Raw genomic sequence first — 24,086 nt, forward strand, 5'->3', positions numbered from 1 at the left:
AGAAAACAGAAATATCCAAAATTAAAGACTGTTATTGAAGTAACAAGTACTGAATTTGAGGAAAACCATCATGTACCCCAGGCAGAGACCAACTGACACTCAACCCACTGCTCTCTAAAGGACAGAGCACCAGGTGGAGATGCCGACAAAAGACAAATATCTGACTGACCGTTTGCTTTTTCTCTCTCATAGAATGCACAAAGAATGTGAACTCTTCACTTCTGCTATAGGTGCCTGTATATATGTAATGAGAATAATACGGGGTGGAACTTCCCATTGCAGCTGGCCAGAGGTCTTTCCGCACACTGTGGAGTGGGGTAAATGTGGGGTGGCCAGGGGCTGCCAGCATGTTAACAGCCACGAGCTTATTGGCTTTTCTTTTATTTGCCTTTGGATCCAGTGAGCTAAACTACCCTCTGCAAAACCAGGCCATTTGTCAGCAATATTAGTCCATGAAAGTTATAGAGTATCAAATGCAGTAATTGTTAAAGGAGGTCAGATGGCTCTGATTTTAGCAATGCAAGCCCTAATGATCTCTTATTTTTCTGCCATTTTCCATGTAAATTATAAGCTGTGTGAATTTTAATGTCTGGTTCATCTATAAAGTTGAAAACTGTACTGTCAAATGAATTTGAAGTTCATACTAGATTAGTGAGAATGAGGTTAAATAGTGAATTGCAGAAACAGAATACTGGATTTTTTGGTACCATGTTTTATTGAAGCACCTGGAAGCACTCAAGAATCAAGCAAGACTTCACAAATCATTTCAGAAATTGAACATTTAATTCATTTAAAATTTCAAATTAGCTTATCTGTATACTCAGAAATTTAGCACTGTTCAAATATTCATACCTGAACAGTGAAAAATATCCCTATTTAACAATAGATCTCAAGTTTGTAACTCTGAATATAATTAAGAAAAGAAGAACAGAATTGTAATTTAACATAGCTTAACTAAACCACTTTGATGCTGTATGTATTAAAGAAGTGATTGAGTTTTTACATAAAGCAAAAGTATCACTTCTTCATATTTGACCTTTTCAGGCCAAACAGCTTAACTTAAAATCTGTTTTTAAAAATACTCTTATTCTTTTCACATCTGAGTAGAATTCTCAAGGAATATTCCATTGTACTTCATTTCATAGCTGTGCTTTGGGGAAGGGCTCTGCTAACACTCCTTGACACACAAGGCAACAAGGAAGAGAAAACAGCTATTAGGACCAGGCTTCATCACTCCAGTTCTGAAACCAACTTCAGCAGCAGTTCATAGACAAATGGCCTTGTCAGTTTGTATTTTAGGAAACCATGTGGCAAGTTCATACAGACAGGTAGAGCTGTTTCAAGCAATAGGGATTTCCTTCATCTGCCACTTAGAAGTTGCAAAGACTGATCTGAAGGCCACAGAAAGGAAGAGGATGCAATTGCTGTAAAGAGACCACAGAAAGATAACAGCTCAGACTAAACATTCAGATTGAGATTTTGGTCACCTGATAGATGAATGTGAAGCTAGTGGCAGCTAGTGTTTCATGTAAATGTTGTTCGTTATTTTCAGTGTTCAAGCTCTGAAATGAAATTAAAAGGAAGAACATATTAAAATTTGATAAGTTAAAATTATTACATTATTGAAATCATTAATTTTTCAGGTGTCATTGGAAAAGGAAAAAATTATCAATGACAGGATAAAGCAAAACAAAACAAAACAATAAATGAGACAATGAAAATAGAAGGCAGGCACACTGTATGTGCTTACAGACCTGACTCTATCCATCCTCTGTACTTGTTCCTGCATCAGACAAGTGCAGATCATGAGGCTCTTGTCTCTTCTACAGCTCACTTCTCTCTCTCCACTTGCACTTCATTGGGATGGCATGGCCCTGAAGACAAAAGTTATATGTAAGATCCCTGAAGTTATTAATTAATTAATCGCAATTAATCAAAATTTGACTTTGTTTTTGTACCGAGCTGGTTCGGAAATACAATAAAAAATCTTTTTCTAAATAACCATATGTGTAAGGTATCACAGTCGTTACTCTGAGCACAGTTCTGATGTCACTAAAGTAGGAAGGCATTATCCTTGATACGAGTTGGGGTCTGGTGCAGACTCAGTTTTTTCTTGAGTCTTTTTCCACAGTTGAAATCAACAAGCTGTATTTCTACTTCTACCACATCGTGTCAATAGTTGTAACATTTTACTATTCTAAGCACTGAGTAATAGACAAAAATTCTGTAACACACAAAGCACCAGAGACAACATGATATTCTTTTTCTGTTATTTGCCACGCTTTAATCAGTGTTACAAAGATCATGTATGTTTTCTATGCATTTCATTCTATAGAGTTATTTACACTACTCTGTTCCATATAAAAATTGTTTTAATGTCTATTTTATAAAACAAGAAAAAAAAACATATATATTTCTAATTGATTCCTAAAATAGTTTTGAAAGCTAATTCTGGTAAAATGGCTATTTGTTGTTTGTAAAAAGATTAAGTTTTCAAAGGATGATTTTTTTGGGCAGATTCAGAACCAGAACCAAAGGAAAATGTGGAAGCATTATAGTCTCTGTATTTTCACTGGAAAGCTACACCAAGTTTTAGTCAATCAGAGTCTCTAAAAGTGTTAAATTTTGTTTAAAAAAAATGTATTTATTTTTTGTCCAAAAATGATATTACAAACTTCAGCTTCTTTAATGCTACACACTATTAGTCATGAAATGAGAACCATGCATGAGAAATCCTTCATCGTCTAAAACAGTTGCAATCATTCTGCCTGCAACCAAGAATACAAGCCAAGACAGAAATGCCAAAAGAGCACTGCCCAAGTTAAACAGGATGTGGTGACAAGTACCTACACTGTGGTTACTGTTTTACTTGGTGTCTGAGAGAAGGTGGTACAAGCTACAGGTGTGGCCAAAAGCCTAAAACCCTGCTAATGTCAGCAGAGTACTAGCCTGCTGATTTCCTACCATTAACACCATGCAAGAACGTCCCACAACATCACAGGCTTCAACTCAAGTCCCAGAATCAGACTGCTTCACTTTTCATGCTCTAGCTCAGTCCAGGAAACTTAAAAATGGACAAATGCTAATAAAAACTCCCACTAGACTAAAGTAGGCAGCATTATAAGCCAGGCAATGTACGAAAGAATATGTAATGATAATGATGTATCTCTATGTGATTCTGCCCAACCACTCCCATTGTACCATTTCTGTCCGAGATCTAGATCAGCCCTTGCTTTGCTTCATATGATGGGTCATCTTCACCTTTTTACGCTTGGCCAACTTAACAGATTTGTATTGAGTGCTCCTTATGGGTGGAATTTAATTAAAATATAAACATCTATAATCTGGTACCTAAATATCCATTTCTAGTACATAATTGCTAAAATCATTCAATTTGACATTCTATTGACCCAGTTTTGAATGCTTTTCTAACAGTGTTTCCCTTGCAGTGTTTGTCTCTGCTTACACAAAAGTGCTGACAACATTAGTAACTTTTGTTAATATTTTTAATACATTATTAATAGCAGCAGCAACAGTGTCACAGTGAGTCCTCAGTGGATCCTAAAACTCAACTGGGAGAAGTGAATGCATTTCTTGAAGCTGTTTAGACCGCCTCTCTGGTGAGAAAACAATTGAAAAAAAAAAAAAAAGTTTTAAAAAAGATGCCATATATATGTATATATAATTCTAAAGAACTAAACATATATTTATCACTCATTTTAATTCAGCAGTATTAAACAGTTTTTATTGCAACCAGTGTCCTAGAAGTTTTACGACTCTTTACTTTCCTGCAGATCTGTATCTTAATTTCTGCATGTAATAATAATGAACCTGTGCAATATGTTTTTCTTTTTGTTTGTTTGTTTGTTTTTTAATTATGATCATGGCTTTGTTTTCCCTATTGGACTGTATAGAATAGAACAGAATGCAATATGGTATAGTAGAATGTGGTATGATGCAGAACAGTACAATACAGTAACATACAATACAATAATTGAATTGAAAAGATCATGATGTCCAACTGCCGGACCAATAAGTACTAAACAAAAGATAAAGCACATTATCAAGTGCATTATCCAAATGCCTCTTGAGCTCAGATGACCTGTGAGCACCAGTCACCTCTCTAGGAAGCCTGTTTCAGTGCGTGATCAACCTCATGGTAAAGAAATTTTTCCCAGTGTCGGCCTGAACCTCTCCAAATACAGCTTTGTGCCATTCCCAACTGTCTTGCCATTGGTTGCCAGGTAAAAGAGCCCAGCATCTCCTCCTGTGTTTCCCCTCCTCAGAGCATTGCAGGGAAAAATGAGGTTGCCTCTCAGCCTCCTGCAGACCAGACAACCCAAATGTCCTCAGCCTCTCCTCACAACCCTGTTACCAGTTCTGTTGACCTCGCCTGGATGCAGTCAAGCATCTTAATTTCTTTTCCTTATTGTGGAGTTCAGAACTACATACAGTATTTAAGGTGAAGCTTGATCACTGCTATGTATAGGGGGAGAATCACCTCTTTGACCAGCTGTCTGTGCTGTACTTAAGACACCCCAAAATACAGTTTGCCCTCCTAGCTGGCAGGGCATGCTGTTGGCTCATATTGATTCTACTGTCAACATTGCTCTTGTCTTTATATGGAAAAACAGAAAGACAGTGCTTTTGACTAAATGAGCCAGATCTCCAGCTACATGAGGATAACTTTGTTTCACTCCAGTGGGAGAAAGTTGTTCAAAAGCCAATTCCCCTGACCTGGGGGATCTTCCCTGATTTAATTTCTCCTGTTGGACTTTTCCACTCTGTAATGAAACATTCACTGGGTAAGAGGGAAACAAAGAATAAAGAAGAAGGAAAAAAATAAGCCCTTTGTAGATGTTCCAGTCCTCTGGTCCAAGGAATATTTAATTATTTAGACGAAATAGAACTGCTTCACTGGAGAGTCCCAGAGAGTTCCATGGTGATAGTCTGATAGAAAAGAACTGACAAAGGAAACCTGGAGTATAAATCTTAATACAGGAAAAAGTGCCTGAAAGTAACATAAAGTTATCCCTACTAAGTGAACTGAGAAGGAAAAGTAGAGTTTATTAGAAAATTAATTATCCTTAATCAGATATTTCACACTGATTCGCATTTTGTTTTGTATTCTTAAATTAGTGAAGTAGCCACTGGGGGAATTCATCAGCTTTAACGCACTTGTAATAAACATGGCGTGATTTGTTGTGATTATTTGTTTTAAGTTGTTACACAAACTTTTCTAATCCAGCAAAGTCAGAAAAGCTTGAGATGGAGGTACACTGAAAAAAAAAAAAATAATAATAATAATAAAAAAAAAGACATTTCTCACAAGGGAAAAGGAAGGCTGATTAAGTAGTGATGTTACATACAGTGTGTACCTTTACCAGTGACATATGCTGAATCCAGCTGATAGGTCAAATGCACAAGTGAAGTTTTAATGAAAACAGATGCCCAGAGGATCCTAGAGCAGCTGCATCTGCCCATGCTCCATGTGTAGAACATCTTCCCGTTGCTCCTCAGTGCTGCACTCCCCCACTTCCAAGAAACCAGGGGCCTCTTAAAACAAGGTTGAAAGAAGAACGTCTTACTAGTCAGCTGGCAACATGTCTGCATTTTTAAGCTAGCCTGGATACAGCAGAGGAGAGCTTAGATTTTGCTATGTGACTGACCTCTCTTAGCCAAGTTCATAACAGTGTGAGCTATCAAATATGACAGGCTCTTGGCAAGCACTTGTATGCTTTTGGCAAGAACCTCTTCCAAGCCCAGCTGGGATCAATTAAACTAAATAATAGTTCTTGCAATAACTGGTTCCTACCACACTCTTCAGAAATTGCTTAGTGTTTGAATGTAAATACTGTTAAGTTCATACCTTGTTTACCCTTACCCCTTTTTGCAGAAACTATGACAGAACTTCAAACCTAAGATTTTTGAAGCAAATTTGTAAAGGTTGCGTGGGGAAGAAACATGAAATGTTCAGGCATACATGTCTTGTCTTGTTTCCTATCAAGAAATCCACCGTGTTCTTCTAATATCCCAAATACAAAAATAATTATTATAAATAAATAAAAAAGTATAAAAAACAATCCCCAAAAAACCCTGATGCATTCATTTCTCAAGACGTCTTGTTAAATGAAGATGTCATTGTCATAACTGATTAGTAAAGTGATCTAACTAAGCTGTTATCAAGTCCTACCTTCCAAATCCAAAGTAACTGACCAAAAAAATATGCTGTAACTCAAGTGTTTTCAGGGCCCAATGATACATTAGGTGAAGGGGCATTTAAATTCTAGGTGATTCTTAAACATTTTACTTCTGTACGGAGCTTTGATGTGAGCACCATGAATAAACAATCTCATCTTTTAAATGAAGGAAAACATTGTAATTGGAGCAAATATGAATGTTTTTCACTTTGACTGAAAAGCAGAATTATTTTCCACTCAAGTTAAAAAAAAAAAAAAAAAAAAAAAATCATTAAAAGCTCATTTTTATAATCCAGCAAAATCTTCAGATCTTTCCTGAGAAGCGTACATGTGAAAGTTATGCATTCAAACAGTTAGTTACTCTGAAGCCAAACAGTTTCTGCACAGTTCATTCTATCAGTAACAGAGGAATACAGTTCTCTACCTAAATAAAAAGAAATACAATGCATTACTTTTTTATTGTTATTTTTGAATGAATGTCATGTGGTTATACATGCCAGATTTACAAAGCTTAATGTAACACTAAGAAAGCACTTGTTCTGCTAAACACTTGAAAGCAGTTGGACTGCCCAGCTGCTTAAAGGCCTTTGATGAATGGAAGCCAAGACTTTTATGGTCCTGTGAAATGTCCAGTGCTACCCTGGAAGAAGTACACTGATGTGTCACTGCATTCCTTGCGTAATCACTTTTGCCATCAAGCATTCTCCCCTTATTTGAGAAGCTGGAGTATCTTATCTGGCCTATGCTCTCTCTGCAATATTCTGTTAACCTAAGAGAGGAGTTTGCAGCCTGTCTGCAAACAGTCGAATTTGAAACATTGTTACATTTTACAAGTTCAAGTCTTGGAGATGATGGCTTACCTTAAATAAGCAATAACAACAGCAGAAAGCCATTCGTAATTTCATCTAATTTCAAAAACAATTTCTTAAGCCAGAGGATGGCTGAAAGCACCAAGTTATTCAATTAAGTCCTCCTCTGAGAAAAGATCAATAAATATGGCATTGCAAGGCCCTAAGTGTTACTTTTACACAGACTTGGAGAATATATTCATTTCTCTACTAGAAATTTTTTTTACAGTTTTTTTACAGTTGTCAATCCTACCAATTCAGGTATGATCTGGAAGCACAGCTGAAACTTTCATGTACCACTTGAAGTAGACTTTGCCTATCTTTACATCAGCAAAATGACATAAGCAACTTGTGATTTTACTCTTAAGGTCACACAGTCCAGCAGCACCCCTCTTGTTCTGCAAGTATAATTTTGAAGGCCTCATCTGTTTGTGATGTTCAACAGTATGAGAACCCACATTTATTTTCACAGGCCTAACCTGAACTGGAAACACTGCTTTTCAAAGTATACAGCCACAGAGAGGTACAATGGTACTGCGTTGGATGGTATTGCACGATCTTCAGGACAGAAGTGACCATACTAGACCCATAAGTCTCACAATGATCCTCCATACCCTCTATGATGACAACACAGAAGAGCATCCCAATGATGATCATCTTCCACTGTGATCATTTTGCAGGCCCAGTACATAAGAGAGCAGCAAGGAACAAGTAGGTTGGGCAACATAAAAACCATTCTGTTGTACTTAATATCACTCAGAATTGCCAGGTAATAGCCCATATGGAGTCCTTCACCAATAAAGCTGGTCCTGCTACCATGTGACCTTTTCTTATAGGTGTGTCAATAGACAAGAAAGGAGAAACAGGACACTGTGGAAGCAAAAGGCTTCTGTGTGCCTAGCTACTACTGAAACTTGCTATGCTCTGAGATATGCAAAATCATCAGAGAATGATGATTCTCTGATGAATGGGAGGATAAAGGAAAGTGTGAACAGTAAGGGCATTACAGTGTTCATTCTAGGGGGTTCATATATAAGCCCAAACCTGATAATATTTCAACAAGAAAGCTTACAGGATGAAATGTAGAAAACCTAAGTCTTCCATCTGTGCCCGGACCTGGGCATTTCCCAGCAGGATGCAGGACATAGTCTTTGAGACCAATAACAGTATCATTCAATAGAGGAGGATTAAGCATTGGAAGTCTTAGCCAGTACATACTTCATTTTTTATAGGAGAGAGCATAATGCCCAATGTAAGCACATTTTAGTGGTATGATTCCTCCTACCATATCCTGTCTACTGGTCCAAATATTTAAGTTAAGAGAATTGTTTTTAAAATTGCATTCCTACATAAAATAAATCCTTATATCCAGTAAATATATCTCAAATATAGAACATGCCATGCAAAGTTACAGTTACCTTATTAAGGATAAACCTCCATGGTGAGTATGTAGGATCACCTCCTAGCTAGGAATCAAATTATCTGACAGCAACTAGGGAACACATCTCATTATTTTATGTATATAAACATCAGCTTCCACTTCTAGCATCTCATCTCTACACCAAACAGCCCTCAGGCTTTTAATTATCAGTTCTCTGCTTCTTAATGATTCCAAATGGAACTTCCTCCAAGACAGAGTAGTTCCCCAGGAAAAATAAATAAATAAATGCAATGAAATATAATCACAACCCAACAATATTTTACTATTGTTCTCCAATGTAGACACCAGTTTCAGACTGTATTTCAGGGAAGAACTTCCATTAGATTCACAGCTGAGAAAGAGAGGCATACAGATTACAGAGTGAACATTTCAGATCAGCTGTCAGCCTGTGCTGAAGCTAATGGCCAGCTATGCTTCCAGACCCATGGACCCATGGATGATCATGGCATCACAGAGAGACTAACTACTGAAACTGACAATGAATCTTTCTGTTCACTGGAGAACAGGAGAGCATCAGGTTTACAAACTCATTGACCCTCATGGTTGGATTGAGCTCTTCTGTGTCCCGTGAAGAGTTTGCATAGATAAATAAAGAGACACAGGACACTGAAAGGCTGTCAGTGTTGGGGAAAGAGTAAGCATGGCAGACTTCAAGAAGCATAGTTGGACAAACAAATAGACGTACAAGTAGCATGGGATAAAACAAAAGCATATGAGCTTAGAGCAGTGAAAGATGAATAAAAGATAGCCAAACAGATTGCTCAACTCAAAGCATTTAATAAGATATTATTATGGTACTAGCCAGGAACCACAATGAAGGAAGAGATCAGATTCTGTTATAAATTACCATTGATCATATAGTGTAACAGACTTACTCCAGATTTTCACCAGTGTAGCTGATTCAAAACATGGGAGTGTGTAGGGAGAGGAGAGGAATGTGAGAGGAATCAATCAAGCAGTACACAGAAACTCTGTGCTTCACCAGCACTGCAAAATCAAGAAGATAGATGGACAAAACAGAAGGGCCAAAACAGTGTGGCAATATATAACAGAAATGAAAAGAGAGAAGGGCGAGATGTAAGGACATGCTCAGCAGCTAAAGAGAGAATTCTGCAGCTCTGCCATGTGCTGCCTGTGCTGCCCTGTGCTTCTTGTGCCCAGCCTCATCCCAGCACCCAAGTGTGAGACAGCTCCAGCTGCACCCACCACAAGAGGCTACTGGAGGTGGGGTGAGGAGAGAGTGAGTGACAGAAGCAGCAAGAAAAGGAGTAGAGGATATTCCCCCACCCAGCATCGGTGGGAGGTGTGGTGCAGAGTAGGTGGGGAGACACTGAGGAGCAAGTTCTCCCTTCTCCTTTTTTATGAGGTGCTTGTCCTGACATTCCTCATTATTGTCCTCTTTCCCTTGCCTTTTCCTAAGCAGGCATCATTCAGAAATAGCTTTCTTGACAGCATACAATGAAAGGAAATCAAATTGTTCAAACCATAGCAAAGGTTGTAGACATAAAAACAAACCTAGACTAGCTGTCAGCCTACTGTGACCAGAGCCAGAATGCAGTAAATTACCTGAAGGCCTTCCAGCATTGCTCAGTGCCACAGGAAAAGAACATTACAATCAGATGAGCTGGGAGACAGGAGTGGGATTTTACCTGCTGTGCTCTGGTCAGACATGTGCAATATCAAAATGCCAAGTAATGGCTAAAATGAGTCAAATTTTCATGATGAAAACAGCCATTGGGGAGAGAGAGGCCTGTGCTTTTGGGTAAGGTGTTGATCACTGAAATGAGCCTTCAGTTAAATTGCAGCTTTGAGAAGGACATAGGATTTGTCCTTAAAGGGAAAGATGTTAAATAAAAAAAAATAGTATGAGACAGAATAACTGGATCTGTTGGTACATAAACTAGAATGATGTGATATGGCTTGTTGTGGGGTTTTTTGTTTGTTTGTTTGTTTCTGTCAGCTTTATTTTCTTTTGCATTTAAAGAAGTTCAGAGTAAAATCAAAAAGGTCTGTAAATGAATAATCCTCTCCCCCATCTTCTCACTATGCACCTTTGAAGGCACAAAAACCTTTCTGCCTGTACATCCAGGTGGCCCTGCTGTCAGATGAGAAGCTTGGCGTGGCTCTCTGCATCAGTACTACACAGTCTGTAGGAAGAAGCTCTTTACATTCCAGCTAGCTCCTCTCTCCCTGCAGCCCCTCAGGTCTGTGTTCACATACACATGCACGCAAACGCACATACAGAGTTCCCCCCTTCACTGCCCACAGCTCTCCAGTGAGCGCTTTAGCCTCCTGGACAGACTGGGGAGTTGGATGGAGAGGAGGCTGCTAAGGTTCAATAAAAGCAAGTGTAGGGTCCTACACCTGGGGAGAAATAGCCACATGCATCAGTACACATAAGGTGCTGACTCGCTAGAGAGGAGCTCTGTGAAAAAGTACCTGTGGATCCTGGTGGGCAACAGACTGAGAGGCTGAAAGTTGGTTGGGATGTTATGGAAAGTTACTTATCAGCAGTACGTGGAAAGAGGCTCTAAAAATATTTTCTAATTAATAGCATGTGTGCTAGTTTATGCTCTACAATAACTCTCTTCTAATAAAAGGACCACATTGCATCATTAAAAAAAAGTGGCTTTTATAATCTCAGTAGGTATTTTTATACATTTGCTTATAAAATATTGCTTACAAAAGTAAAAATTTATTGACTTTGGTATTTGAACTGTTAAGGTAGATCACGCAAGTCCTGGAGAAGTGAATTCTGTCTTAGATCAACACTTACTGGATAGCATTAAGTATAAGGGACAGAAAGAAGAAAACGGGAAGACATATCAGGAAAATAAAGGTCTATATTATTCTATTAAACTTTCTGTAAGTAACAAACTGATGATTTATTAAAATCTACAATCCAACTCCTATGATGTGTTTTACTTTAAACAGGAACCAGCAGTGGTGATGCCAAAATACCTTACTGAATAGCTAAGTGTAGTGTAATGCAACACATTAGGAACCGTCTGGTGAAAGGAAGCAGGTTCTGTATATATGAAAGGTATGTTTTAAAATTTTCTTAAAGACCACTGGATGCATACTAGATTAAGAAATATGTATTAAACTCAAGATCACAACATGCATGTGTTGAAAAGTAAGCAGCAATACTGGATTCAGTGAAAACAAGTGTATCAGTCCTTGCTGTATGATCTACAGCTGGGGCTTGGAGTGCCTGCTCAGCTGCCATCACTTTCATCTGTGCAAGCAGACAGTGGAAATTGTTACCAAATCAGAAGCACCTTGGCAACGAATGTGACAACTCCTTGGTAATTTACTTTTTCTCCAGGCTCAGGAATCCACAGTACACATAATATTCCTTCATCACAAATCCTTCAGTACTTCTACTGTCCTCCCACAGGCTTCAAACTTCAAAAACACCCACATTTGTTCTCTCTGTTTCCTTTCAATTACCTGTTCATCCCATAAGGGTGTATGTCTTCACTGGTAATTTTGAAAGATTTCTATTTGCCACTGTTGTCATTGAGCAGTATTCTCCTTTAAAATGTAGTTGGGAACCAATCAGTGGGGAAATACAAAGTTGGGGGTGTGGGGCAGAGAGACAAGGAGCTATGGACATGAGGGCTTTGACATTTTTTTACAAGTCCTGCTTAAGCTGCTCCTTTCTTGAGTTCCAGTGATTACGTGATACCTCTCCCATGTTCTGTCAGACATAATGACAGGGGAGACAAAGATCTTTTTGTAGCTGCTGCTCCAGTTATAAGAAGTATGAATATAATTAGGAGGATGGAAACTGCTAACAGGGATCTCTGCATAAACTACGATTGATTTATTTATTAATTTTAAAAAGGTGAAAGCACCTTTTTCCCTCTGTTTTTCCTAAAGTTCAACTAGCTTGTGCTTTTGATTCATGGAACTGCATGAGAAGAACCAGGACAAAGCATGAGACACAGTGTCTTTGCATAATAGAGTATATATACCTTCAAAGAGAGGAGCAGAGATGTTATATAGAAGGTTTTGAGTCTGCTGTGGAAGGAGACACATTCCTTTCAGTTTTTGTAACCAAAGTGAGCATGATACGTTTGTCAGGATGCTACAAAAAAAGTACTGAAATTTCACTATTGTTGGAATTTCCATCTTCAGACTCAGCTTCACCTACAGAGTCACCACTACAGATGTCTGATCAGGCTGCGAGCAGGCTTATCAAATCATGCAGCATGATGTTAAGTTACTGTCCTAGGTTGATGCCATTATACTGTTCAGCAGCTAGCTCCCAGCCAAGGGAGATCCTCTGTGATCTCTACAGCACTACGTGCAGAATTATATTAATATAGAACGTTGAACTTTTCTAGAGAGAGCTGCTCTAGAATTAAATTATCACCTCTCACCTCTAAAGCTTTTACACACATGTGAATATGTGATCCAAACCCCCTCTCCCTGGTGGGTCTGGTCCATGAGACCTGTTCATGTTCTCTCTGCATATCACCAGGAGACCTTGACATGTCAGACTTCTCCTGCGTTTGCAAATATCTTGCCTAGCACAGAGCAACTGGGAATTACTCCAGATTTCACTGCCGCCACATGAAATAAGGAGGAAGATCTACAGAAACACTCCTCATGAAGAGAAGGCAGAGAGGACTGGAAGAGCTGCCACTGCAGAGATCAAGGTAGAGACAGTGGAAAAATTGGGATCTGGCTCAGGGTAGTCTCCTCCTAAACTGGGTATGGTAGTTCTACACTAAGGAAGTTATCAATCACTTTATTTGTAAGATAATATTTTCATTCTGTAACTCTGTAGTATAACAAATGACACACACATACAGAAATTCGAAAATAAACACATGTTCAGGAAAATATAAAAAAAAATCCAGTTGAAGCAGGAAATTATAAGCAAGAAAATAATTTTGTAGCTGCCTTAATAACTTATGAAGAGACATATGTTCATATTTCCTTGAGGAATGGCAATAATATACTGTCCCATTAAGAAAGGTGGGCAATTAAATGTTTTAATAATCAGTGGTATACGTTAGGCACTTAAAAATAAATAAATAAATAAAAATTAAAAAAAAGCCATATTTTACAGTAACTTACTTTAAAAATAGATTGCTTTTCCAAAATATTTTAGTGTTTAAAAAGGGATTAGGAGCAAACAGTAACAAAACCAGAAGCCTGGCTCAAGCACAAAGAACAAATATTACAGGATTTTAATTTAGTTCCCTTTAGCAAGAAAATGGACATTTGTCCATGCAATGTACATACAGATCTCAATTCTTATTGCACAGAGTGTTCAGGCCTCATAGCACTTGAAGAAACTGAGTGTGAATTTGCAAATAGGTATGGAGCAAAAACAAATGATTTTTGGCAGATGTATGCGTTCACTGAAAATTTTGTCTCCCTTTGTATGATCACCAGTCTGACACTCACAGCCTGAATGTCACAAGGAATACTACTACAGTGACCTTACAACAACTAATGTGATGGCCACTAAATACATCATTTGGAAGTCACTCAGACACTGGTGATGAGAGCCCTGTACAAATCAAGATGAAACACAAGATGCATAATCTGGAGTGTGAATGAAGAATTTGTAGTTGTGGTCTTTGGCTATTCAAAGAACATTAAATAGAAAAGAATAATAAGAGATGTGTAAGGCTTTTGCTGCCTCCAATTAGAGAACACACAGCAAAGCAATATGAAACTAAAGCTGGGACTCTGTGACTATTTGAACATATCTAAGGAAAAAAGTTGGTGGATCAGAGTTCCTTTCCTTTCCCCAAAAATTCTTTCATGTATTTTCATCAGCATTTTATTCTACAACAAATTATAGTAATCATTAAAGCTCTGGTATTCCAGACAAATAAATAATTTCATGAGGATGTTCACAAATAACTTAAGAATATGGAGGAAAAAAAAACAGTTATTCTGGTATGTAAGATATTTGAATGATAAATAAACCAGACTTTTTAAAACATGTTCATTTGTCAAATGAAGTGAAAATGTGACTCAATTTTTTCCAAGTGTCCTGAGCTGAGACTTCATCTTGAAATCTATAGTAACAAAATGAACAGAATATTTTTCAAATATCTGGTTCTCATTAAAGACTGCCTTCAATTCTGTTTCTTATCCTGGATAGGTGGATTACATGCAGAGTAAAATATATGACACTGATAATATAAACTGGTGGGTGGTCTAGAATTAAAAAGTGTGATCTTTATAGATTATTTCATCATATGAACTCTGTGCTTACAGTTGTTACCTTGGCTAATGGAATCAGTAAAGATGAGACACTGTTTTACACTATAAATTTTATGCCAGATATGTTCTTTTATTATTATAATATTACCTATGGATATTTCACTTGTTTCACTAGCCTCTCATGTTTTCCTCTTTTCACTGTGAAGACACAATAATATTATTGCACTGATGGCCTCCTGGAATCCCTGAACTTTTCCAGAACCACAAACCTGGCTATCAGAACATAGCCACAAGTGCTCCTTGGTGAGCAATAAAATATTCCCAGCATCAGCACTGCATCCAAGCTTTTATAGACAATTACAGGATCAAATAGTTACAAGGAATAAGACAATTTCAAAGACTGGCTGTGGTTACCTCTGTCTGTGAATATTTACAAAAGATGTACATATTTATGAGAAAACCCAGGCATCTCAACAAACAAATCGGAATAAGTTGCAAGCTCCTTTCTGAAATCCAGAGCTAACAAATCCTGCCAAAGACGTTTACAGCACTAAACAAATATCTTTCCTTTGTTTAATATCTACTTTTGTACTCTGTTTCTTTAATGCTTAACATTGGAATGAAGTACTTGTTCACTTATGAAAGGGCTTGAAGTGTATTATTTTCACAAAACACAGCCATTTTTCCTGGCTTTAAAAACCAACTGCGGAAGCAAACAAACAATCAAACAAAACACATAAGTATGTAATATAGAAGTATTTAAATATGTAATGAATATAAGTTTTTATTGCACCCTTGTGTCCTTTCTAGAAAATAAAAATTGAAAAAAAAAAAAAAAATAGAGCTAAGCAATGGGAGATATTTTCCATGTGGCACCATCTAGCTCTTTAGTAAGTTGGTCGGGCAATACTGACCCCACATTTCACACAGAATTATAGAATATTCCAAGTTGGAAAGGTCATATAAGGATCATCATGTCCGACTCTGGGCTCCACACGGGACCACCCAAAATTCAAACCCTATGACTGAGAGCACTGTCCAAACGCTCCTCGAGCTCCATCACTGGTGGCCGTGCCCACAGCCCCGTGCATCCCGTTCCCCGCCCACAGCCATGTGCTGCAGCCCCTTTCCCTGACCCCCAGCTGCCCTCCCCTGACGCAGCTCCATGCCGTTCCCTCGGGCCCTGTCGCTGTCACACAGAGCAGAGCTCAGCGCTGCCCCTCCGCTCCCTGTGAGGAGCTGCAGCCGTCATCAGGCCTCCCCTCAGCTCCTCTGCTCTGGGCTGAGCACAGCGAGGGGCCTCAGCTGCTCCTCACTCACCTTACCTTCCAGACCCTTCATCATCTTGTAGCCCTAGATGGTATGTTCATATGCCTGCTAGGCTCAGAAAGTTAATGAGTAAAATCTTCATAGATTGGATTTGGAGCAAGTCCCACATGTATAAAGATAAATCTCTCCATACTCCCAGAATTACATAATTCAGAAATATCATGTCAGCAACCTATTATAATCTAAATCTTACACTGTGCCTGTCACCATATGTACAGCTTGGCATCACTCAGATCTTTTGGGACTGTAGGAAGGATTATTTCTCTATGCAGGGAAAGATTTGGGTAAATATATTTTTCAACAGAGACATCAACAACAGAAAAAGTCTGGGGGATTTGGGTGACAATGGTTTTTCATAAGTGTGGGTCATGCTGTCCACGTAGTTTGGCTAAAAAACATAGGAAGAGATTTTCAAAAGTAATGAATCATTTTCCTTGGCTGAAATATTTCATCTTGGCATTTTCCAAAGTTTCTTTTTCACATTAGTCTCCAACAAACAACTCCAAATTTTATTCTAAGATGTGATGCTCAATCTCTGCACATTCACTGCCCTCCTCAACAGGCGGGTTGTACAAATAACCTGAACTGTTCTGCAGCACAGCACAAAGGCCACGTTGCGGCAAGTCTGAGATTTCTTGCCTTCTCTCACAGGAGCCCAAAGACACAGCATATCAGAGTGACTCTGACCCACCTGCTCAGAGGCTTCCATGTCAGGAACTGTTACCTTTCCTGCCACAGTGTGCGACAACTTCAGGGGCTCCTGGGGGCTGACACAAGGCTGTGCAAGATGCTCCTATGAAACAAGTCTCAACCATATATCTCACACTGCCATACGCAAAAAGCCCTCTCCAGCCCCAGTGCTGTGCCTCCAAGCTCCTCTCCATCAGACCATGATGGTGATTGAGGCACTTGATACTGCCTGTATGAGAACAGAGTGAGTGAAGTGTCTGATGTTGGACATCTTGCCCAGGGCAACTGCAGAATGGGAGCCTGAACCCAGACAGACAGGGATGGTACTGGAGCTCTTACTGAATTAAAACAGGAGAGGGAAGACCTAAGCACTGAGATTACGACTGTATAAACAGCACTAGGATATCTGACTGGTGATACGAATTAATTAGAGGTTTAAATATCTGAGTAATAAATGCATTCACTGTGTTAAGCATCACCACTTTTAGAAACTGAGAACTGAGGTGTGGAAAACACCTTTTTCAGAAGTGTTCTCTTCATTGTCTAAAATCCATGAATGGATACAGCATTTGAAAAAATGTTAATCCCCAACAATCTTAAACTGAGGGTTTCAGGTTCTCCTTTTCTTTAGCAGGCTGTGAGGGCTCTGATTTAAGCATAAGAACTGCAGTTAATGATGACCAAACCTGAGGTGCTGCCCACAATGACACATATACAGTTTTAGTTACTTTCACACTGAGAAATGTGAGATTTTGGTGGGGTTACTTTAAAATGAAATGATATCATAGCTTTTGAGGTATGAATATTTCCTACCATTTGTCAGTTTAATAAACTGAAGATTTTAATAGAGATCTTTTAACAACACATGCTGTACTCTGAAGGTGTGAATATTTCCTAACTAGCCAAGTTTACATACGGCTCACACAGGAAACTCATAGGTTTCATTGTACCCTGACAGTGAAATTTAGTTATAACTTAGAAGTATTAATAAAAAGTAATCTCTAGGACATCTGCTCTCCACGCTGAAAAGCTTGGATTGTGCTTTAGAAAAAAGAAAAAAAAAATACAAGTACCTCAAACTAGGCTTCTAATTCCTCATTTATGATGAGCAGTTCCTCAAAGATCCTAAGTGTCCACAAATCACAAGACAGTTTGCTGGCTGTCTCACACTGTTGAAAGGCAAACCATTTTCTTCAGGAGCCTCAAAGTAAAGTTGAAGCCTAATGTTAGGTTATATTAAGAGCACTGTAAGAGTGATCCTCTTAGAAGTGAAAGATGCATAGATCTATTATTAGTGCACACTAGACCTAATGCAATAATAACCAGTAGTTATGCAAATTATCGAACGTCAACTGCAATACTTCTGTCCTATTAGAACCCAAACTCTGTGGTATGGACAGTAGATACCCACAAAGGGAGAAAATGCTGGAATTTGAGAGGAATTTTAATATTTTTGTGGAAAACTATGGGTAACAAATTCTACACTTTGCCACTAAATAGCAACCCCAAACTTTATTTATTGACATCATTTTACCTTTTGACTTATCATTAACAGTGTACTGCTGTAGAATGAAAAGTTTCAGAAGGGCTTTATCACACTGCACTAACAAGCACAAAAAGGTAGCAGCTCCCCCTAACAACTCACACTTTATTAAGAAATCAAGGCCAGAAACAAAGAAGTGCTATCAGCTTCATTTCTCTGGTGGAAAACTAAGGTACAAATGGTGATATGTCTCTGTTGCACAGAGGTTACAACATCAATGGTTAGGTTCTGTGTGCTTACTGCATCACTTCAGTACCTTCTCTCCTTTATTTTTGTATCACAAATGAAAAAAAAGAGCAACTCAAAATCCAGTGGCCAGGCTTGGAAAATTTCAACCCAGGAACATCTAAAGCAGATGTTTAAGATGGTAGACCACAGATCAAATAACGTAATAGCTTAATTATTATTATTTTTTTATTATCTGTATCCCTTAAGATATATAAACTATTTTTTCAGAACGCATCAGTACTAAGAAAGCATACTGCAGAATTTTACAGAATAATCAAGCTGGAATCTATGAGCTATCAACAAAATGCCAGCTGAAACAAATCCATCAGTTTTTAAATACTCTTTATATTTAGGTAAGCGAACCAAGTACCTCTGAAAAAACACATTTAGTTTACAATCAACGTTCTGCATGATGAAATTGAACTTTATTTTCAATTCTCTTGGAAATTTGGAATCTATCAACATTAACAAAATGATTAAGCTAATACACTTTTTTTTTTTTCCCCTGGACAAGTGCCATAAGCTAAAGCACCCCTGGTTTTCCTCAGACCGTGATCAGTAAGTGGGGAAGCAGAAACAGTAAGCACAAGTACTTCTTTACTTTCATTTTGGACTCTCAACATTTAAACTATTGAAAAAAGCAGAGTTCAAGTTACTTTTGGTCTGCAGATAGAGACGTTTGGGCAACTAGAATCTTGCAAGACGTGTACATCAGGGAGATGCTGACAGCAGGAAATAACACAGATGAACGCACAGGAAAGTGGAAATTTCTTTCAGAACAAGAGGTGAGTGGCAGTAGAGATACAGACAACCATCATATTACTGGGGAGTTGCTGTGCAGAAGATGACATCAAGCTGAAATTTAAAGCAAACAATCAAAAGTATCTACTTCTGCCATGATAATTTAGATCTGTGGATTTCCTGTGATATCTGTGATAGAGTTATACTAAAAATTGTGTGCTAAGAAAATGTGCATTTGTCTAGTGTCTTTTTGGAAAACAGAAAAAAAAGAGAAGAAAACTAGAACTGTTCTAAGCAGCTCCTCCTTGGCCTTATCTAACATTATTAGTCTGTTTCATCTCACAATATTCATCTAAGCTACCAAGCAGTTACCCAAATTAAATCTCCCACTGAGGTTTCAGTACTGGTTTTAACCACCTTTGTTGTCCTTAATATCATCTGTGAGGTTTAATTTTTCAGATAGCTGGTAATGACTGCAGTTGGAGACTTTCAGCTCAGGTCTCAATAAGGGAGTGAGACTGGTGCTGAAACAGAGGGATCAGTGTAGCTCCTCCTCATATCCTCTCCCGTTTCTTATTTTATTGTCTAAATTCATGGGAAGGGAAGAGCCATCTCACACTCTGGCTGGCAGGGCAGGGATCAAAGCAGTGATCTTAGGGTTGGAGAGGTGGTGAATGCCCTCCAGCTGAAGATCCAGTGCTCTGGGTGCAGGGTTGCCACACACAAGTTGATGGACACCTGCTTCTCTCAGACACTATGTTTTAAAAAGCTATTATTAGTCACCCTATTTTGTATATGACACCCTACAGCAAAGTGTGTGCATTCAGAAGATGCCCACCCATCATATGATCTGCAGTCTTGTTCACATGTCCAATTCAGGACCACAAGCTTAATGAAGTGGTTTGAGATGGGCAGGTGGAATGAGTGGTGCGACTTTGATGTTGCTCTTTGGGATTTTATATCCTCTTCTGCCTCATTTAAGGTATGCAAATCATTTTTTAAAGCTGGTCCTACATGCTCGTGTTTCATATCTAAAAGCCGATTTTTGTACATTTCTAAAAGAAACAAGAGGCTCACTCAAAAAGGGAGGGATTTCAGAAATGCCAAGGAAGGACTTGCTTTTCAAACTTCTTAAAGGCAGCTGAGCCATCCAAGCAGAGGCTTTGGCAGAAGTCTGAGTGCAGTGGTAATACTGCCCGATCCAGACTTTTTTTTCTTTAGTGGAAAACGATGGAAAGTCCTGCTTTAACGGGATTCAGACACTGACTCTTGGAAACAGGCTTTGGTAACCAAAATAAAAAGGATCTCAGAGATTTTAATGGCCTCCTTCACTAAAGCCAAGCCAAATGCTTGCATTTAATAATCGAAGCTATCAGTTTACTTTGTGGATCTAAATCTGCACTTCAGTACACTCACAAAATGCTCTTGGCTTCACTGTCTGTAGTTGGAAGTGGGCGCAATACATTTGTAAAAATAAAAGATAGTGATGTTAATGAAAGAATATTGTCATTACAATTAGAAGATGAGGTGCTGGTGGCCAACATGATGTTTATAGAAGTCAGTGAAATCATTGTGACCTCAGGTAGCTGACAAGGCCCCCATGCATCTGAATAAGCTGTATAGAAAGAGGTCACATCCCAGCTTTTCTCACAAAATACCATGAGCTTCCTAGGCAATCAACTAGATTTCATAATGAACCTAATATATCTAGCTAAATAAACTGAGAATTTCAACCAGGAGAGGCTGGATCTTTATACTTATCTATTTTTGCACTATAAAATTAGAAATATTTGAATTTCCTAGCTAAAGGAAAATATGTAAATTTTCATGAGAACAGCTGTTTTGCGTTATTTTTAGAGAGAAACATTATGACTCAAGTATGTACTAAACTCACAGCAAACTGGACTGTTGAATGCGCTCTGCTGTATAAAAAGGGCTGAAGTACTGTGGTCTGGTAAAAAGTGCAGACTATGCCTTTCATCTGACTCTGCACTTCCAGAAACTCCTCAATACATTACATTCAAAACATATCTTCAAATATATTTATTTCTAAATTAAAGTAAATACATATCCTGGTTTCAACTGAGATGGAGTTGATTTTTCCTTCATAGTGTCTGATAAGACGCTATCTTTTGCCTTTGGGAGAAAAGCAATGTTGATAACACAGCAGTGTTTTAATTGTTGCTGAGCAGGGCTGTACAGAGGCAGGGACATTTCAGTTTCTTGATTTCTTGTAGTGTCCTGCCAGTGAGAGGGCTGAAGGGGCACAAGGAGGCAGGAGGGGACAGAACTGGAACAGCTGTCCCTACCTGGCCAAAGGGATATTCAATACCATATGACATCTTGTAAAAAAAAACCTTGAAAAATGATGGAAGAGTTAGCTGGGTGGAGAGCTGCTGCTTGGGGACTGACTGGGCATTGGTTGGCAATTACTGTGCATCACATATGCGCATATATGTACATCCATTATCATTATTATTTTCTTTTTTTTCCCCCCTTCTTTTCTGTTCTACTAAATCATTTTTATCTCAACACATGAGTTCTACTTTTTTTCTTTTAAAGTTATTTTCCCCATCTCACTGAGGAGAGGGCAGTGAGTGAGCAGCTGTGTGGTGCTGAGCTAGCACAACAATATGCACATCTCTTTTAGTCTTCATTTACTCTGTTAGGCCTTTTTCGCTTAGCTCCCAAGTGCTGAAGGACCACCACTGGAACAAGGAAAATAAACTGATGGGGAAATATATAGGAATATAAAAATATCTCTCTGTCTACTAAAACAGAGGGATCAGTACACATAAAACGCAAAAAACAGATTGCAATATATCTTTTCTTTCCAACCATAGAGAGCTGGCTGTTGAATTCATAATATATTTACTCATGAGTTTAATAATTTTATACAACATGGCTTTGAAAGTTGTGGAGCATCTGTATGTTATGTAATGTAAATTTAGTAAATGGGAACCTTGTCTATGTCTGCAGTAGCAAACGGGTTAAACTAAAATTGAGATGGCTGTTTTAAGCTGCAGAAGAAGAAAAGAACACTTGTGGAAGAATATTGCACTCTTATCAGATGGGCTTTTTTCCACAGAAAGCACCAGATGCCTTACACCTCCGATATGCAGGCCTGGTTTTCTGCACAGCCTGGAGCCTGGCAGTGTGATTCATTTACTGGATTACCACAAAATAAAATGTGCTATTTTGTGTTAAGTGTGTGGTAACTACATGGTAGATATACTGGAAGCCATGATTGCTATTACGCAGTAACTTGTGGTAGCAGGACAATATTGCTCTACGAGATAATAGCAGGGGACCAAGAGCTGCCTCGTGAGGAGGCCTGAATAAATACAGCAGTCACACTGGTTGCTGAAGATAGTCATTATCAGTCTGTCAGCACTGTATCAATACTATTACCAACCAGGTAATTACACCATTTTGGTTTTGAATATTGTAAAGGTGAAAGAAGGTTATAAAATATTTAAAAGAGAAAAACTAGGTCTTGCTCAAAAAGCCATTATGAGCCATATAAAATGCCAATGTCCGGAGTTAAAATCCAGGTCTCCTGTTATCTGCCTGAGAACACTTGGACCCTTGCTGAGTTTAAAAGTGCATTAAGGAAGTTTTGTTCACGCTGAGCACAGTCCAAGTTCTGACGTCAGGGAACTTGATTCAGTCTAACCAGCAAAGGATGAAATATAAAAAGGCACAGGAAAATCAGCATGGAAGAAGCAGCAAAAGTAGAAGGGATCATATCTTTGTCAATTGCAATCTAGTGATCAAATTATTTGCATGGAATTATACTGCATCACCCTAGCCAGGTCCACTGCATCTAATCACTGTCATTCAGGACCAGTTACGTCTGTGAAGGCTAGAAAGCTTAACCTGCTCTTCCTATAATTACTGTTATAAAAGACCTTTTGCTTGTCTTAATAACTTTTAACAGCAGAAATAAAAGGGTTATCTTTACTAAAGCACAGAAAAATGGAACTTGTGGAATATTATAATTTCGCTTTAGGCTAACATGGACTTTAAATTAAGACTGTCAAAAAAGTTTACACAAGAGTTTTAAAGGAGCTGGCTTGTAAAAAAGCAGGGAATTTCCACCCTGCAGAGAATTACACCATTTTGACAATTGTTACTGCACTGGAACAACATAAGCACTTTCTCCATCCCTCTCTCCCTCCCCCAATTCTCTCCATGTTTAATGTAAATAGAAATGTTCTCAAATATTTATTCCGCAAGGAAAAAAGTAACATTCTTTTATTTCCATGTGTCCAGCATCAAAGTAGAACTTCCTGAGCTGGTGCAGTGCCGTGTGGTATTTGCTGCTCCAGTGCTTCATGTCCTCGCTCACAAACAGGGCACATTATAGATAAGTGGCATGATACTGATCCAAGGAGTCCCCTGGTCAGTGGCCAAACTGCTCCACTGAGAAAAGTACAATTGCATTTCTTAGCAAAATGGCTCCTTCCGATACCCTTTTCATACAAAGCTGCAACATACCACATCGAGTCCTACTGTGACCAGTGAATCTAATTATGCAGAAAGGCTGAGATTCACCTAATTTTAGCTTTCCTGAGAGCTATATTCTTCCAGTCTCACTCTGTAATCAGTGAAAAGAGATGAATACCTTCACAGAATGGTTTCATTACAGTTAAGAAAAATTAAAGTGTCAGATGTAAAGTGTCAGGACCTGGTCCAGGGACATAGTGAGGCACTGTGCTATCCTCAGTGCAGAGGGCATAAAGCTTAGTACTGTGATTTGCATAATCAGCCCTGTTACATGCAGTAAGACTACAAGTAGAAAGACACTATGTGTACATATGTACAGCCTGATACAAATTGGTGTCTGAGAGAAATCATAGCAGGAGGTC

At 38.5% G+C, this 24,086-nt stretch overlaps 1 long non-coding RNA gene across 1 annotated transcript; it reads right to left on the bottom strand.

Moving 5' to 3' along the window:
* Positions 1–720: 720 nt before the first annotated feature.
* LOC125701114 (uncharacterized) lies at positions 721–17,951 on the bottom strand. Its single transcript, XR_007380148.1, has 4 exons — positions 17,777–17,951; positions 5,379–5,556; positions 1,755–1,874; positions 721–1,562 (listed from the first exon to the last, which is right to left on the bottom strand). It is a non-coding gene; the product is annotated as an uncharacterized LOC125701114 (long non-coding RNA).
* Between the last annotated feature and the right edge of the window lie 6,135 nt (positions 17,952–24,086).

This window comes from Lagopus muta, chromosome 1, assembly GCF_023343835.1.
Source record: "Lagopus muta isolate bLagMut1 chromosome 1, bLagMut1 primary, whole genome shotgun sequence".
NCBI lineage: Eukaryota > Metazoa > Chordata > Aves > Galliformes > Phasianidae > Lagopus > Lagopus muta.